Source organism: Lolium perenne, chromosome 4 (assembly GCF_019359855.2).
Source record: "Lolium perenne isolate Kyuss_39 chromosome 4, Kyuss_2.0, whole genome shotgun sequence".
NCBI classification, from domain to species: domain Eukaryota; kingdom Viridiplantae; phylum Streptophyta; class Magnoliopsida; order Poales; family Poaceae; genus Lolium; species Lolium perenne.
Window position 1 is genome coordinate 31,206,439 of NC_067247.2, and position 19,004 is coordinate 31,225,442.

Sequence of the window (19,004 nt, forward strand, 5' to 3'; positions counted from 1 at the left end):
TAGAGAAACTATCTCTCCAATTGGTATTGTTCGAGATGTGGAAGTTCTATGTGGTAAGATTAAATATCCTGCTGACTTTTTGGTACTTGGTTCTGCTGCTAGTGATTATTGTCCTATCATTTTTGGTAGACCTTTTCTAAATACTTGTGGAGCTATTATAGATTGCAAGAAAGAGAAAATTTTGACTAAATTTGCTGGTGAATCTTATGAGTTTAACTTCTCTAAATTTACCAAAACTCCTTATAAAGTTGATTTGCCTAGTAATGATTTTAAAATGGAACAGTGTGCATCTATTGTTCTTGTTCCTAATAATCCTTTGCAGCAACATTTGGAGAATAGCGAGAGTGAAGTTTTTAGGAAAGAAAGAGATGAGCTTGAGGAAATTTTCCTTCGCCAACCTATTCTTAAGCACGATTTACCGGTGGAAGATTTGGGTACAACACCGCCACCAAAGGAAGATCCTGTCTTTGAATTAAAACATTTGCCTGATAATCTCAAATATGCTCATATTGATGATAAGAAAATATATCCTGTTATTATTAGTTCTACGCTTACAGAGTTTGAAGAAGAAAGACTATTGGAAATATTGAAGAAACACCGAGGTGCTATTGGCTACACTCTTGATGATTTAAAGGGGATTTCTCCCTCTATTTGCCAACACGCCATTAATATGGAAGATGATGCGAAGCCTGTTGTTGAACCTCAGCGTCGTCTAATTCCTAAGATGAAGGATGTGGTAAGAAATGAGGTATTACGACTTCTTGAAGCTGGTATTATATATCCTATTGCTGATAGTAGATGGGTTAGTCATGTGCATTGTGTTCCTAAAAAAGGAGGAATGACTGTTGTGCCTAATGATAATGATGAGCTCATACCTCAAAGAGTAGTTGTAGGTTATAGAATGTGCATTGATTTTCGTAAAGTTAATAAAGTTACTAAGAAAGATCATTATCCGTTGCCTTTTATTGATCAAATGTTAGAAAGGTTATCCAAAAATACTCATTTTTGCTTTCTTGATGGTTATTCTGGATTTTCACAAATTGCTGTTAAAGCTAAGGATCAAGAGAAAACCACTTTCACTTGTCCCTATGGAACCTATGCTTATAGACGTATGCCTTTTGGTTTATGTAATGCTCCTGCTACTTTTCAAAGATGCATGTCTGCTATTTTTCATGGTTTTTGCGAGAGTATTGTAGAGGTATTCATGGATGATTTTTCTGTCTATGGGAATTCTTTTGATAATTGTTTGCGGAACCTTGATAAAGTTTTGCAGAGATGTGAAGAAACTAACCTTGTTCTTAATTGGGAGAAATGCCACTTTATGGTTAATGAAGGAATTGTATTGGGACATAAAATTTCTGAGAGAGGTATTGAAGTTGATAGAGCTAAAGTGGAAGCAATTGAGAAGATGCCCTATCCTAGGGATGTTAAAGGTATTCGTAGTGTTCTTGGTCATGCTGGGTTTTATAGGAGGTTTATTAAAGATTTCTCCAAGATTTCAAAGCCTCTTACTAATCTTCTTCAAAAAGATGTACCTTTTGTTTTTGATGATGATTGTAAGGAAGCTTTTGAAACCCTAAAGAAAGCCTTAACAACTGCTCCTATAGTTGAACCTCCTGATTGGAATTTACCATTTGAAATTATGTGTGATGCTAGTGATTTTGCTGTAGGCACTGTTCTTGGACAGCGAGTAGATAAAAAATTGAATGTTATTCATTATGCTAGTAAAACTCTTGATGCTGCTCAAAGAAATTATGCTACTACTGAGAAAGAATTGTTAGCTGTAGTCTTTGCTTGCGATAAGTTTAGATCTTATATTGTTGATTCAAAAGTTACTATTCATACTGATCATGCTGCAATCAGATACCTTATGCAAAAGAAAGATGCTAAGCCAAGGCTTATTAGATGGGTGCTTCTGTTGCAAGAATTTGACTTACATATTGTAGATAGGAAAGGTGCTGATAATCCCATTGCTGATAATTTGTCTAGATTGGAAAATATTGCTTATGATCCTGTTCCTGTCAATGATAGTTTTCCAAAAGAACAATTGGCTGTAATAAAGGTGAGCTCGCGAGACAGTCCTTGGTATGCTGATTATGCTAACTTTATTGTTTCCAAGTACTTGCCTCCGACCTTTTCAGCTCAGCAAAGGAGGAAATTCTTTTATGATTTGAGGCATTATTTCTGGGATGACCCACACTTATATAAAGAAGGAGTGGATGGTATTCTGCGAAGATGTGTTCCCGAATATGAACAACAGGAAATATTGAGTAAATGTCATGGGAGTGCTTATGGAGGACATCACGCCGGAGAAAGAACCGCGCAAAAGGTTCTACAATCAGGTTTTTATTGGCCAACCCTCTTCAAGGATGCAAGAAAGTTTATTTTATCTTGTGATGAATGCCAAAGGGTTGGTAATATCTCCAGACGCAACGAAATGCCTATGAATTATACTCTTGTTATTGAACCGTTCGACTGTTGGGGATTTGACTTCATGGGACCCTTTCCCTCTTCAGAAGGTAACACTCATATACTTGTTGCTGTTGATTATGTTACTAAATGGGTGGAAGCCATACCTACAAAAAGTGCTGATGGTGAGACCTCTTTAAGAATGCTCTTAGATATTATTTTTCCTCGATTTGGAGTTCCTAGATATATTATGACTGATGGAGGTTCTCATTTTATTCATGGTGGTTTTAGAAAAACTCTTGCTAAATATGGCATTAATCATAGATATGCTTCTGCTTATCATCCTCAAACTAGTGGGGAAGTAGAACTATCAAATAGAGAAATTAAATCTATCTTGCAAAAGACTGTTAATAAAACTAGAAAGAATTGGGCTAGTAAATTGAAGGATGCATTATGGGCTTATAGAACTGCTTATAAAAACCCCATGGGAATGTCACCTTATAAAATGGTTTATGGAAAAGCTTGTCATTTACCTTTAGAATTAGAGCACAAAGCTTATTGGGCTGTTAGAGAATTAAATAAAGATCCTAAACTAGCCGGTAATAAGAGGTTGTTGCAATTGAGTTCTCTAGATGAATGGAGAAGTGAAGCTTATGAAAATGCTAAACTCTTTAAAGAGAAAGTTAAAAAATGGCATGATAGAAGGATTATCAAAAGAGAATTTAATATTGGGGATAAAGTCCTATTGTATCGGTCCCGTCTCAGATTCTTTGCAGGGAAATTACTCTCGAAATGGGAAGGACCATATGTTGTCGAGGAGGTGTATCGTTCAGGAGCAATTAAAATTAGCTCTCTCCAAGGCAATGCTACGCAAGTGGTGAATGGACAAAGACTCAAGCATTATATCTCAGGTGATTCTTATAATGTTGATGTTGATATTATTCAAGTGGAAACACCGGAGGCTTTCATTAAAGGACAAATTGACAGTCCGCCAGAACTCGACTTTGAATAGGTTTTGCTCCGGATCTAGATCCATCATGTCCTCGTCGGAAACTCCGAAGGACAGCTCTTGCAAGGATGTTGGCAACTTGTACATGGAGGAGTTGAGGATGCACCCCAAGGAGTTGCTGCTCGTTGAGGGAAAACTGCAGATCAAGGACGTCCAGGGTCCTAAAGGGAAAGGAAGCTTGGAAGACAGGATGGAGAAGCTAGAACAAGAGGTCTTCAAATACAAGAAGATGGCTGAGCGTGAGGTGGACATCTTCCACAAGATTGTATCTGAACTCATTGCTGAGCACGAGAAGGAGACTGCAAAGCTTTGGGGCGACATCCTTTCGCTTCATGACACCACCAACCAACTCCAAGCTCAACTCTATGACGTTCGGAATCAAAACTGTGAGTATGAAAACAGGTTTAAACGCATAAGCCGTGCTGCTAGTTTCAGGATCCCCGAGACCAAGATGTCGTTTCTTGATGGAGAGCCTCTTCCCTGGAAGTTTGATGACGGGAATTCATCACCACCATCGCCAAAGGAGTAATTCATCATCGGTATTGGCATCCCCTTGGTTTGTTCCAAGCTTGGGGGAGTGCCGCGGTATCACATCATCACTATCTTTTACTTTTTACTGTCAAGTAGTGTCATATCATGAGTAGGGAAGTTATCATATAAGATGGGTTGCAGTGTGGAAGTATCTCTCCTTTAGTTGGTTGTCTATGTATCCCTTGGTGTGAGTTATCGTTATGGAATATTAATGAGAAGTCTTATCATTTACATATTGCACACCTTATTTTAGTTTGCAATCTATATTATATGATTGATCTTGATTTTAGTATTGGTATCACTTTGGGAGCATCGAATAAATCTATTTGGTTTTGGCAAACTTAGCATTGGTCAGTAGCAACAACACTTTGAGGTTTAAGTAGAAAAGAGAAATACATGTAGTTGTTTCATTATCTTTCTTTCTTGTTAGCTCATAGCTTATTATTCTGAAGTTAAAATTGTTTGTGCTTACAAGGAAGATGCATGATTTTGTCTATCATATGTATATTTGTTTGTTTCCATCAACTTTTATGCTTGCTAATTAACCTTGCTAGCCAAAAACCTGTACTGAGAGGGAATGCTTCTCGTGCATCCAAACCTGAACCCAAACCTATGCCATTTGTGTCCACCATAACTACCTACTACATGGTATTTTCTGCCATTCCAAGTAAATACTTCATGTGCTACCTTTAAACAATTCAAAATTTATTACTTCTTATTTGTGTCAATGTTTTATAGCTCATGAGGAAGTATGTGGTGTTTTATCTTTCAGTCTTGTTAGGCAGCTTCCACTAATGGACTAGTGGCTTCATCCACTTATCCTATAATTTTGCAAAAAGAGCTGGCAACGGGGTTCCCAGCCCCAATTAATCAACTTTCATTAATAATTCTCTTCACATGTTTTGCTCTGATTCATCAGTAAGCAACTTAATTTTGCAATAGACACTCCTCCATGGTATGAGATTGTTGGAAGGCACCCGAGGATTCGGTTAGCCATGGCTTGTGTAAGCAAAGGTTGGGGGGAGTGTCATCCTTAAATAAACTAAAGTACATGTGTAAACAAAAGAGAAGAGGGATGATCTACCTTGCTGGTAGAGATGACGTCCTTCATGGGAGCCACTCTTTGGAAGTCTGTTTGGCAAGGGGGTTAGAGTACCCGCTACCAGTCGTTGACAACAACAAACACCTCTCAAATTATTACTTTCATTCTCTTTATATGATTTCAAAATTGGAAAAGCTCTAGCACATGATTTAATCCCTGCTTCCCTCTGCGAAGGGCCTATCTTTTACTTTATGTTGAGTCAGTAAACCTATTTCCCTCCATCTTATGCAAGCATTTGAGTTGTTGTGATCAAACCATCTATATTGTGATTTACTTCATCATGTCTTTTACTCTTCTTTGTTTAGTACAAGTTTTATCTGAATGAATATAATTTTGCAAGTTACCAATGATCATTATGATTGAGTATGCAAGTTTACCATAAGGTTTAATATGAGAGCATTGCTCGATAGATAAGTATAACTTATTAACTGTTCTCCGACCAAGAACGAAGTTTGCCATCACCAACTATGATTTCTTATGCGCCTTTATTTGTGATTACCTTATACTTGTTTCAAGTTGAGTTATATGAGGAAGTTGTTTACTAGAATGATTTGTGTGAATGAATATGATGCTTCTTTTCCGTATTTTATTTATCGACTCTTCACTCCATAAACATGTGGTCCTGTTTACCGAGTTCAGTTTCGCTTGGGGACAAGCGAAGTCTAAGCTTGGGGGGAGTTGATACGTCCAATTTGCATCACTATTTTATATCATAATTTGCTGTTATTCATTGATATATTTCATATTCGGACACAATACTTATGTTATTTCATCTATTTTGCATGTTTCATCATTATTGGAAGATCAAGCACCGGAGCCAGGATTCTGCTGGAAAAAGCACCGTCAGAATGCAATATTTTGGAAGATCAACTGTGGAAGGAAATTATACCAAAAATCCTATTTTTCAAGATGACGAAGGAAGCCAGAAGGAGGAGCTGAGAAGGCCCAAGGTGGGGCCAGACCACAGGCCGGCGCGGCCCATGGCCTGGCCGCGCCACCTTGTGGTGTGGGGCCCCACAGCCCCTCTCGCCTCCTTTTCTTCGCGAAACCCTTCGTCCCGAAGACCTAAGCCACAGAGGATACCTCGCGAAGAGTTACAGCCGCCTCTGCGGGGCGGAGAACACTAGAGAGAAAAGAGCTCTCCGGCGGCTGAAATCCGCCGGGGAAATTCCCTCCCGAGAGGGGGAAATCGACGCCATCGTCACCGTCATCGAGCTGGACATCATCTCCACCGCCATCACCATCATCTTCATCATCATCACCGCCATCTCCACCGCAGCACCTCGTCACCGCTGTATCAATTTGGGTTTGATCTTGATTGTTTGATAGGGGAAACTCTCCCGGTATTGATTCCTACTTGTTGTTGATGCTATTGAGTGAAACCATTGAACCAAAGTTTATGTTCAGATTGTTATTCATTATCATATCACCTCTGATCATGTTCCATATGATGTCTCGTGAGTAGTTCGTTTAGTTCTTGAGGACATGGGTGAAGTCTAAATGTTAGTAGTGAAGTATGTTGGGTAATATTCAATGTTATGATATTTAAGTTGTGGTGTTATTCTTCTAGTGGTGTCATGTGAACGTCGACTACATGACACTTCACCTTTATGGGCCTAGGAGAATGCATCTTGTACTCGTTTGCTAATTGCGGGGTTGCCGGAGTGACAGAAACCTAAACCCCCGTTAGTATATCGATGCAGGAGGGATAGCAGGATCTCAGAGTTTAAGGCTGTGGTTAGATTTATTCTTAATTACTTTCTTGTAGTTGCGGATGCTTGCAAGGGGTATAATCACAAGTATGTATTAGTCCTAGGAAGGGCGGTACATTAGCATAGGTTCACCCACACAACACTTATCAAAACAATGAAGATTAATCAGCTATATGTAGCGAAAGCACTAGACTAAAATCCCGTGTGTCCTCAAGAACGTTTGGTCATTATAAGTAAACAAACCGGCTTGTCCTTTGTGCTAAAAAGGATTGGGCCACTCGCCGCAATTGCTACTCTCGCACTTTACTTACTCGTACTTTATTCATCTGTTACATCAAAATCACTTGAATACTTGTCTGTGAGCATTTACAGTGAATCCTTCATCGAAACTGCTTGTCAACACCTTCTGATCCTCGTTGGGATCGACATTCTTACTTATCGAAGATACTACGATACACCCCCTATACTTGTGGGTCATCAACTGTCGCCATCACACTATGAAGGAGGCATAGATCACATCAATACTTATCATAGCAATAGTTAACTTCATAATCTACAAGAGATCACAATCATAGCATAAACCAAGTACTAACACGGGGCACACACTGTCACCATTACACCGTGCAGGAGGAATAGACTACTTTAATAACATCACTAGAGTAGCACAAAGATAGTATTCAACTTGATCACAAAGAGAGAGAGAGATGAACCACATAGCTACAGCGGAGCCCTCAGCCCCGGGGGTGAATTACTCCCACCTCATCATGGAGGCAGCGATGGCGGTGAAGATGGCGGTGGAGACGGCGGTGGAGATGACTCCGGGGGCAATTCCCCGTCCCGGCAGGGTGCCGGAACAGCGACTTCTGTCCCCCGAATTGGACTTTCGCGATGGCGGCGGCTCTGGATGATTTTTCTCTGGTTTCGTCGAACTCGTCGATGTTTTTAGGTCAGGGACGAATATATAGGCGGAGAGTCGGAGTCGGAGGGGCCACAGGGGGCCCACACACTAGGGTGCGCGGCCCCCCCTTGGCCGCGCCGCCCTATGGGGTGGGGCCCTCCTGGCTCCCCTCTCGCCTTTCTCCGGTGCTCTGGAAGCTTCCGGGAATTATAAGATCTTCGGTCTTGATTTCGTCCGATTCCGAAAATATTTCTTTACTAGGATTTCTGAAACCAAAAACAGCAGAAAATAGCAACTGGCCTTTCGGCATCTCGTCAATAGGTTAGTTCCAGAAAACGCATAAAAACGGTATAAAGTGTGAACAAAACATGTAGGTATTGTCATAAAGCAAGAATGGAACATCAGAAATTATAGATACGTTGGAGACGTATCACCTAACTTAACTCAAGTGGGAACATTAGTGTCATTTCCACAACTCTGTTGTGATCTAGTCAAATTCACCTTTCAAAATCACCATTTCACTTTTAGAAATCATCTGACAACGGAACAGTATGGCCATCCAACCGTCCATAACCGCGGACACGGCTATTCAAATAGGTTTACACTCTGCAGAGGTTGCACACTTGTGTCACAACATTTGATTACATCCGTCAGGGATAGCCCTGAATAATCATAACTCAGTATGCGGATCATCAACCATTAACATTTCACTTACACATCCTAGTATAGGCACCTCCCCTATGAGCTTGGCCTCCCAGTAATAACAATCTGCTATCCTGGGAACTGCACGGGGCTTGGGTAGTACATTCAACTCTTTTCACGTCATCTCACTTTCAACGGAGGCAGCCTCGACATAACCTCTATGACGCTTGTTCAGAGGGAACCCATACTAAGACACATAAATTTCCAGCTAAAGCCTTACCATAATCAGGTATTGTGGGGGTACTCAAAAATTGGAATGGTATCGCATCCGAACCCAATCATCAGTTTTTATCAAAATCACCATGTCATTCAAGTCACATTCACCTTCAAAAATCTTTTAATATAAAGACTCATCATTCCAAGGTTTTCAAAGTCAAAAGATTCACATGTTCCCAGCTAGAGTAGTCACTTTTAGTTTTCGCACTAGCAACTAGTCATGAGGGGTGCTAACTAGCTTGTAGCTCCTTAGGCTAGCTTTGATGTTCTTGTACTACTCCACAACTAGACTCAAGTGAACTATAAAATTAAACCTTGATAATCAAAGTAAAAGCTTTGTAAGATAAAAACTGGGACTTGGAAAGTAAAACACAAAGTAGTATGGTATTGGTGTAACATCCCAAATTTCAAATCAATGAAGGAGAAGAAGTTCAATACCCAAATTTTGGAACCAACAAAACTTTTATTATCACTTGTGTTATGCATAGAACTCCTACCCAATTTTGATGAATGCCATGATGTTTTCTTGTGTTCTTGTGAGCTACTCTCTAAAACCCTAACTTGATCCTTTGAGGACCAACAAACAAATCAAAAAGAAAGAAAAGAAATAAAATAGAAGAATCACAAAACCCTCACATATGGTTTATGCCATTTTTGTAATTCTTCAACCTAGACCATTTTGGCTTGCACCACTATTTGTAGAATGTTACTAAACACTTATAAACACTTTTGGAATCAATCAAAGTCAAATCAAATCAAATTTGAGATCAAATGGTGCTCACATGCACTAATGGTCAAATCTGCCAGTTTTAGCCTGATGCCTACTTTGAGCCTCTGTATTTGGAGATTTTCAAACCAAATAATTCCAACTCTTTGCACCTCATCCAAGACAACATCAAGGTGAACAACTTTGGTAAAGAACACCAGTACAAAATCATACTAGATCAAAAGTTATGCTCAAGCCAAGATGAGACTTTGAAGCAAAACTAAGATCATCCCATTTTGCAACTTTTGCAAATATTTTTATTTTTAAATGCCACCACCACCTTTGGGTGTCTCTGGTCATTTGCAACAAGTCCAACCAATCCATTTTCAAATTTTTGAATTGCATTGCATGGGTCAAATTTGACAAAAACTTGGAATTCAAATCCACCCAAATCCAAAATCACTATTCCAAATAGTGTTTGGCCAAACCCTACTCACCACTTGACCTAGCATTGTTCCCTAGTCCCCTCTAGCCCTAACCCAGGCATTGAAACCCTAGGAGGAGGGCACAACATGGCCTAGCCATGGCCATGCCGGCCATGTCCCCCATGGACACACCCCCTCTCTCTCTCCACTCTAGCCCTAGCCACCATGTCTCACAGCACCTCCTTGATCTCCTGAGCACGTTGGTAACCGCCTTTGGTCGAGAGGACGACGACACGCACCATACACGCGCGCGCCCGCCACGTCCTGGCGCGACAGGATCGGCATGGTCACGACGCCGCGTGCATGCCGGAACGCGCGCAGTACACGCGTCGCCCCAGCCAACCGCGCCACCCCTGGACCCCCTCTCTCGCCTAGCGCCTCGCCGAAGTACCGCGAACACGCCAGACATCCTCGCTTCGCCGACCCGCGCCCGCTGTTGCCGGAGATGACGACCGCATCCCGCCACTGCCGCGCAGTACCCCGCGACCACCCGACCGAGTTTGGCACCGTCCGACCGCGCCGTCGCCGCCAAACGAACCGCCTGGACACGCAGCACGGTGCCCAGCCCTCGCCTACCTCCCTACGCCGCCGCAGAGCCCGCGCTACGGTCGTCGTTGCCGCAGTACCCTGCCCCTCTTTCGCGCCTATAAAAGGAGACCTCTCCTCGACGATTTCTGCACACCATCACCATCCCCACTCCTCACTCGACCTCCTCGACCACCTCCTCGCCTCGATTAGCCACATGCGCTCGCCAATTTCACCACCAGAGGCCGCCAGTACCGCAGCTCGCCGCCGTCGATTGGAGCCATCCCCGGAGCTGCCGCCAGTACCTGGAGCTTCGTCGTCGACGACCACTTCACCGCGCACACTGCCCACCCTTGCTGGCGCCACGGTGAGCTCGCCGGACCCCCACCTGCGCCGCGCCAATAACCCTCTCTCGCCGGTGAGGACGACGATTGTGATCCGTTGGATCCACGTCTAATCGTGCGGCTGATTTTAAAACGTACCGATTCGGGTTTAGTAAGTGACTAACGCGTGGGTCCCCCACTGTCAGCTGGCCCGCGTGCATTTGGGCATAGCTGGGCCGGCCTGTTTATTTTTCCCGCGCGGCCCTTTTAATTCAAATTCGAAATTCAGTGATTTTTCCAAATTCCTTGCAGATGCTTTGTTCAAAATTGAATAGAATCAGTTTGGCTCAACCAAATTTGATGATTTACATATGGTTGGAAAGCTAGAGAAAAGCTATATCCAACTACACTGGTCTCATCATGAGATTCGTTGTAGAATTAAAGTGACAAAAATAACAAGGAAGAGACTTTTCCAACTTCAAAGAATTATTAAAAATCAACCAAAAATGCTTTTGAGTTGTTTCCAACTCTCATAAATCACATTTCACTTATAATACATGTTTATGCAAAAATATGACATGGTTACTTTGAGTGATCATGGCCTAAACTAAATAAAGGACTTTATGGATATTCTAGTCAAATGATATTGTCCAAAACTATTATTTAAATCTTATGAGAGGTTGCTCTCAATTAAATCTTGTCCCAAGTAACTTCATATGAGGTTGTGACCATGGTCTACTTACTCTCATATTGAATTACTTGGTGATGTTAAATCATAAGTGGTATTGTTAAATGGTATGAGGTACTCTACCTCATTTAAATCATTTTCCCAAAGGATGATTATGAATGGTTGACCTTGGTCAACATGGGTTCATATATTATTCATTTGAGGAGATTAAATCTTAACAAGATTCAATGAGAGGAATTTATTTCCTCTAATACTTAAAGAGAAATCCTAAAGTAGTATTTGTAATGAGAGGAAATTATTTTTCTCTTAAGAAGAAAACAAAGTCAACCAACATTTTAGTAGGTATGGAATGATAGATTAGTTTGTGTGAACCTTGGGTGTGCTTAGAATAGCTCCTAAGATTGTTTGGTGATTGTTACCTCGTATCCGTTTTTAGACGCTAGCACAGAAGAGTACCAGGAGGAGGAGGTCTACCATCAAGAGGAGGAAGACCACTTTGACCAGTACACCAACCAAGGCAGGCTAATATTCTTGCAAGTGCAAAGCTCTCTTTGAGCAAGGCACCATTACTTTACTTTATGTGCAATAAGCCCATCCCAAGTTTTTACCTTACAAGTTTTGGTTTCTCAAGTTTACTTTTTGATTCATGATTCACTTGGTCTAGCTAGATAAGTAGTCAAGAGTATCACACTTAGCCTACCAAGCTTTCAAGCTAGATAGCACCCTCATGACTAGTGGCTAGTGCTAATTAAAATGTGACTACTCTAGATGGGAACTTGTGAGTTTGAAATGACTTTGAAAACCTTGGAATGACGAGTCATTCTATTGAAATATTTTTGAAGGTGAATATGACTTGGTGAACTTTACCACAACTGATAGTTGGGTTTGAATGCGATACCTTTCCAATTAATAAGTACCCCCACAATACCTGATTATGGGTAGGGCTTAACTGGAAGTTTATGCACCTTAGTATGGGTTCCCTCTAAACAAGCATCATAGGGGTTATGCCGAGGCTGCCTCCATTGTAAGTGAAATGATGTGAAATGAGGTGAATGTACGGCCCAAGCCCTGTGCAGTTCCCAGGTTGACAGTTGGTCTTCACTGGGAGGCCAAGCTCATGGGGAGAGGTACCTATACTAGGGTATGTAAGTGAAAGGTTATGGTTGATGATCCGCGTACTGAGTTACGAGTTATCCCTGACGGATGTAATCAAATGTTGTGGCACAAGTGTGCAACCTCTGCAGAGTGTAAATCTATTCGAATAGCCGTGTCCACGGTGACGGACGGTTGGAAAGGCCATACTGTACCAGTTGTCGGTTGTGTGTCTTACAAAAGGGTTGATAAATTGGAATGGTGACTTGACTTGAATCACAACTGAGTTGTGGGAATGACACTAATGTTCCCACTAGAGTTAGTTAGCAAATGAAGAGTCTTTTATGAAATGCTTGTGAACTAAAATTGGCTTTATGCAAATAAACTAGAGCTTAGCACCCCTTAGTACAATTGTTAGTACTTACTTTAGTATTAGTTTGCGAGTACTTTAAAGTACTCATGGCTGTGTCTCTGGCTATTCCAATGGCCAGACTACGAGGAGGAACAGCAGTATCAAGATGACGACCACCAGGATGTCTACGACAACTAGGAGTCTACTGACGTCAAACGTTGGCCTGTGGATTAGATAGTCCACTTCCGTTACGCTTCCGCTATGTAATGTGTTCGTTGATCAATAGATCAACTACTTGTGTAATATGGATCATGTGATCTGGATTTGTAAGACGACTATGGTTTGTAATGAATGATGACATATGATATCGACTGTTATGTCTCGCAACAACAATCTTCCTAGGATTGTGATGAATGACATAATAGGCATCTGGACTTAAAAATCCGGGTGTTGACAAGTTAGTATCAGAGCCATTGTTTGACCTTAGAAGACCCTTGCTTCCCTCTGTGAAGGGCCTTTCTTTTACTTTATGTTAAGTCAGTTTACCTACTTCCTTCTATCTTAGAAGCAAACACTTGTGTCAACTGTGTGCATTGATTCTTACATGCTTGCTTATTGCACTCATCATATTACTTTGTGTTGACAATTATCCATGAGATATACATGTTGAAAGTTGAAAGCAATTGCTGAAACTTAAATCTTCCTTTGTGTTGCTTCAAAACCTTTCATTAAGAATCTATTGCTTTGTGAGTTAACTCTTATGCAAGACTTTTTGATGCTTCTCTTGAAAGTACTATTCATGAAAAGTTTTTGCTATATGATTCAGTTGTTTAGTCATTATCTTTTTGTTAGCAAACTATAGACCATTGCTTTGAGTCACTTCATTCATCTCATATGCTTTACAATAGTATTGATCAAGATTATGTTGGTAGCATGTCACTTCAGAAATTATTCTATTATCGTTTACCTACTCGAGGGCGAGTAGGAACTAAGCTTGGGGATGCTTGATACGTCTCCAACGTATCTATAATTTCTTATGTTCCATGCTAGTTTTATGACAATACCTACATGTTTTATTCATACTTTATATCATTTTTATGCATTTTCCGGCACTAACCTATTAACAAGATGCCGAAGCGCCAGTTCCTGTTTTCTGCTGTTTTTGGTTTCAGAAATTCTACACAGGAACTATTCTCGGAATTGGACCCCACGAAGACAGAAGTCGATATTTTGCCGAGACGGACCCAGAGACCCAGAGAAGGGCCAGAGGGGGGCCAAGGGGCTCCCACACCATAGGGGGGGCGTGGGCCCACCCCTGGCCACGCCACCAGGTGGGGAGGGCACCCTGGGGGCCCTCCGAGGCCGCCCTTCCGCATATATATTCTCCCAGATGCGAAAACCCTAAAGATATCGGTCTTCCACCACGAAAAGTTACGTAGCCGCCGCCATCGCGAAGCCAAGTTCGGGGGACAGAAGTCTCTGTTCCGGCACGCCGCCGGGACGGGGAAGTGCCCCCGGAATCCATCTCCATCGACTCCATCGCCATCTTCATCGCCGTTGATGTCTCCCATGATGAGGAGGGAGTAGTTCTCCCCCGAGGCTGAGGGCTCTACCGGTAGCTATGTGGTTCATCTCTCTCTCCCATGGTGTGATCTTTATGTGATCATGAGCTTTGTATCACTATTAATCTATGTGCTACTCTAGTGATGTTATTAAAGTAGTCTATTCCTCCTCCATGATGTAAAGTGGACAGCGTGTGCATCATGTAGTACTTGGCGTAGGTTATGATTGTAATCTCTTGTGGATTATGAAGTTAACTATTACTATGATAGTATTGATGTGATCTATTCCCCCTTTTATAGCTATTGTTGATAGTGTGTATGCTATGTTAGTACTCGGTCTAAATTGCAACGGTATTATCTTGGATTATGATTTGATGAGGATATCCCTATGAGTGGTGTTTGTCAAGTACTTGATGAACTTTGAGTGGAGCTTTTGTAGCCACTACGTGATGATTAGTGATTCCAATAGGAGAGTAATTCAGAGTAGCACAAGTGAAGAGATCTTGTCTATTATGCACTCTAGAGGTTACTTTAATATGAACTCCGGAGTCACTCTCCATGGTGTGATGGTGACAGTGTGCGCATCGTGTGTGACTCCTTTATGACGTTGTGGAGCTTGTTTACTCTGGCTTGAGGTGTGCTTTTGTAGCCCTACACAATGAATGGTGTTTGTTATCCAACAAGAGAGTGTTTGAGAGTAGCATTTATTTATTCAATTATGTGATCATTGTTGAGAGTGTCCACTAGTGAAAGTATGATCCCTAGGCCTTGTTTCTAAGCATTGAAACACCGTTTCCAACAAGTTCTGCTACATGTTCGCTTGCTGCCATCTTTATTTCAGATTGCAATTACTACTTATAATCATCCATATTACTTGTATTTCACTATCTCTTCGCTGAACTAGTGCACCTATACATCTGACATGTGTATTAGGTGTGTTGGGGACACAAGAGACTTCTTGTATCTTAATTGCAGGGTTGCTTGAGAGGGATATCTTTGACCTCTACCTCCCTGAGTTCGATAAACCTTGGGTGATTCACTTAAGAGAAACTTGCTGCTGTTCTACAAACCTCTGCTCTTGGAGGCCCAACACTGTCTACAGGAATAGAAGCGTGCGTAGACATCAGCCGGCGAAGACGGGTGCGGATGATCTGGCTGCGGGTCTGTCAGCCAAGATGGGTGACTTGCTATTGACGGATAAGGAGGCGGCCGAACTGGTGATCGGAGGGATCGGATCTGCCTCGATACCTAGGCCAAGGTGGGCGGCGGTTGTCAAGGTGTGTTCCCCAAGGAAACTCGTGCTAGGAGCCATGGATCGTGCCATGTCGAAGTCTTGGGGATTGCATCACCCAGCTCACTTAAAGGAGATCGGAGATAACAGATTTTTGGTGCGGTTCTCCTCGGAGGGTGATTGGAAGCATGTGATGAGGAACGGTCCGTGGCAGTTTGACTTCAATGCAATCCTTCTGAAGAACTATGACGGGGCGACTCGTCCGTCAGACATGGTGTTTAACACGCTGGAGATGTGGGTTCGTGTTCTGGATTTACCCATGGATACGATGAATGTGGTTTATGGGAGACAGATTGGAGGGTGGGTGGGCAAGTATATTGCTGCTGATGTTGATGATGATGGCATAGCTTGGGGAGAGGAACTGAGAATCAGAGCAGAGGTCAGAGTTGATCAACCTCTTCTGAGAGGAGTATGGCTGAGGGATTCGGAGGATGATGAGAAGGGCAAATGCTTTGATCTAAAATACGAGAATGTTCCTCATTTCTGCTTCGACTGTGGATGTTTGATTCATCCGGAGGATATATGTCGGATGGCAGGAGAAAAATCAGAGGGAGAGGTCAGGGTACAACAATGGGGAGAATGGCTGCGTGCATCACCTCGCAAAACAAAGAGGCCTGCTCCACCGGCCCGGCCCTTGATGTCTACCAGTAGCTTCACGAGCAGATCGTCGGGTTCTGAGCATAGGCATTTTGATGGTGGCTTTGTTCGTGATGCTCCAACCCGAAGAAACTTGGCACATGACTATTCTTTCGCCGGTTCATCTCGCACTGGTGGTGATGAGAGGTGGAGGGAAGGAGAAGATATGTCCAACCAGCGTCATAGGGCGCGGGAAACAGCTCGGGATACTGGGAAGAAGCAGATGGACAAGGATAAATCCGTGACGAAGACAGGCACCTATGTACGCAGACAACGTAAGCTGGAGGCCTCAAGACCTAATGAAGCCTTGCATGTGCCACTGGGCACGACAAGTAAAAAGAGAGGTCCTAAGAAGGTTTGGATGCCTTTGCAAGTGCAAGTGGTGGGCGAGGAGACTACGGAAACACCAGGGAAGAGGCAGCGTACTCTTTCTGTTTTTTGACCGACTTGAGGATCCATCGGCGGCGCCTGCGACGCAGGGCCACCGGGAGTAATGAATATCCTAAGCCTTAACTGCCGTGGGTTGGGGTTGGACGCGACAGTAGGCGAGCTAAGGGATCTAAGTAGATCCTACAACCCGAGTGTGGTGTTCTTGTGTGAGACGAAACAAAAAAAGCAAATAATGGACAGGTTGCAATTGAGCATTGGGTTTAGACATGGTATTTCTGTGGAGGGGAAGGGGAAAGGAGGAGGCTTAGCTTTATGGTGGCGTGATGGAGTTGAAGTCGAAGTGAGGCCCTGGTGTCAGTACTATATTGATGCCAAGATTACTACGGTGGAAGGTTCCCGGAGATTCACTGGAATCTACGGTGAACCAAGGGTGGATCAACGAAGTAAGACATGGGACGTGCTCAGATATCTCCGAGCCCAAGATGATCTCCCATGGATATGTGCGGGTTACTTCAACGAGATACTCAGTCGTGAGGAATATATGGGCCAAAATGAACGGAGTGAAGCGCAAATGAGAAATTTCAGAGACTGTCTTGCGGACTGCTACTTGACAGACTTGGGCTTCTCAGGATATCTGTTCATTTGGGATAATAAAAGGGAAGGTGTAGCTAATGTACAGGCGAGGCTTGACAGGGCAACGGGGAATGACAAGTTCCTACATCTCTTCCCTTTCACCACGGTAGAGCATGTTGCTACTGAAGAGTCAGATCATATTGCTCTATTTATCCGGGCTCTAGCAATTAACAGACAGAACTCGGTAAGGAGTGCAAGAGGTTTACGCTTTGAGGAAATGTGGACTAGGCATGAATCATATGACAGTATGGTGGTGGAGGCCTGGAATGCAACAAACTATCATGGCTCAAGCGTTCAGGGAGTATGGGAAAGATTGAAGGAAGTATCAAGCAATATGCAAAGAAGGAGCTATGAGTCATTTGGATCGGTGAAGGAGATAAAAAGGCTGCGAGCTGCTCTGGTGGATGCAAAAGCACAGGCTTTAGTGTCCAACTCTCTGGTGGAGGTGAAGTCTATTGAGGTACAACTACATGAGCTATTCACCAGAGAGGAAATTATGTATAGACAAAGGTCATGAAAGGAGTGGTTGAAAGCAGGTGATCGAAATACAAAAAACATTCAAAATCGTGCCTCTCACCGGAGAAGGAAGAACATGGTCCGTTTTCTTAACAGAGCCGATGGTTCGAGGTGTGACACAGATGAGGGGATGAGAGAGATGGCACAGGCCTTCTACCTCAACCTCTACACTTCAGAAGGAGCAACCAACATGGATCACATCCTTGATCGTATGATGAGCTTTGTCACTGGAGAGATGAATGAGTCTTTGACCGCAGAGTTTTCGGACCAGGAGATCGAGACGGCCCTCTTTCAGATGGGTCCGACAAAGGCGCCGGGCCCTGATGGGCTACCGACTTTATTTTTTCAACGCCACTGGGCTTTGATCAAAGGAGAAATATGTAAGGATGTGCATGATTTTTTGGCGGGAAGGGACTGCCCTCCGGATTTCAATGACACCATGTTGGTATTAATACCTAAAGTCCAGGCGCCAGAGTTGCTGTCGCAATTCCGATCGATGAGCTTATGCAATGTATTGTACAAGATTGCGTCTAAGGTGGTGGCGAATAGACTGAAGAAAATCCTACCTCTTTTGATCTCTGAAGAACAAAGTGTGTTTGTACCGGGGAGGCTGATTACAGATAATGTCTGTGTCGCGTATGAATGTACTCATGCTATTAGGAATCGAAGGAGGAAGGTCCCACTATGCGCGGCCAAACTGGATATGGTAACAACATATGACAGGGTAGAGTGGATTTTTTGGAAAAAAATGATGTTGAAACTCGGTTTTGATCAGAGATGGGTGGATATGATTATGAGGTGCATCACGTCTGTGAGATTCTCTGTCAAGCTTAATGGAGGCCTCTCGGCGCCGTTTCTTCCTTCTCGAGGTTTAAGGCAGGGGGATCCATTATCCCCATACCTCTTCCTCTTCTGTGTGGAGGGCTTCTCTGCGCTGTTGAGGGAGGCACAGTTGGAGAATGAATTGAGGGGTGTTCGTTTTTGTGCCAATGGTCCACATGTAACTCATCTTTTATTCGCTGATGACAGTGTTGTTTTTCTGGAGGCAACGGATAGTAGTTTGCAAACTTTGAGGAGAATCCTACATGATTATGAGATAAGCTCGGGGCAAAGAGTAAAATTACAGAAATCATCCATCTTTTTTGGGCCGGGCTGTAGCGATGATCTAAGGCAGAAACTCAAAGAAGACATTGGAATTACTTGTGAAGCTCTTTCGGAATGATATT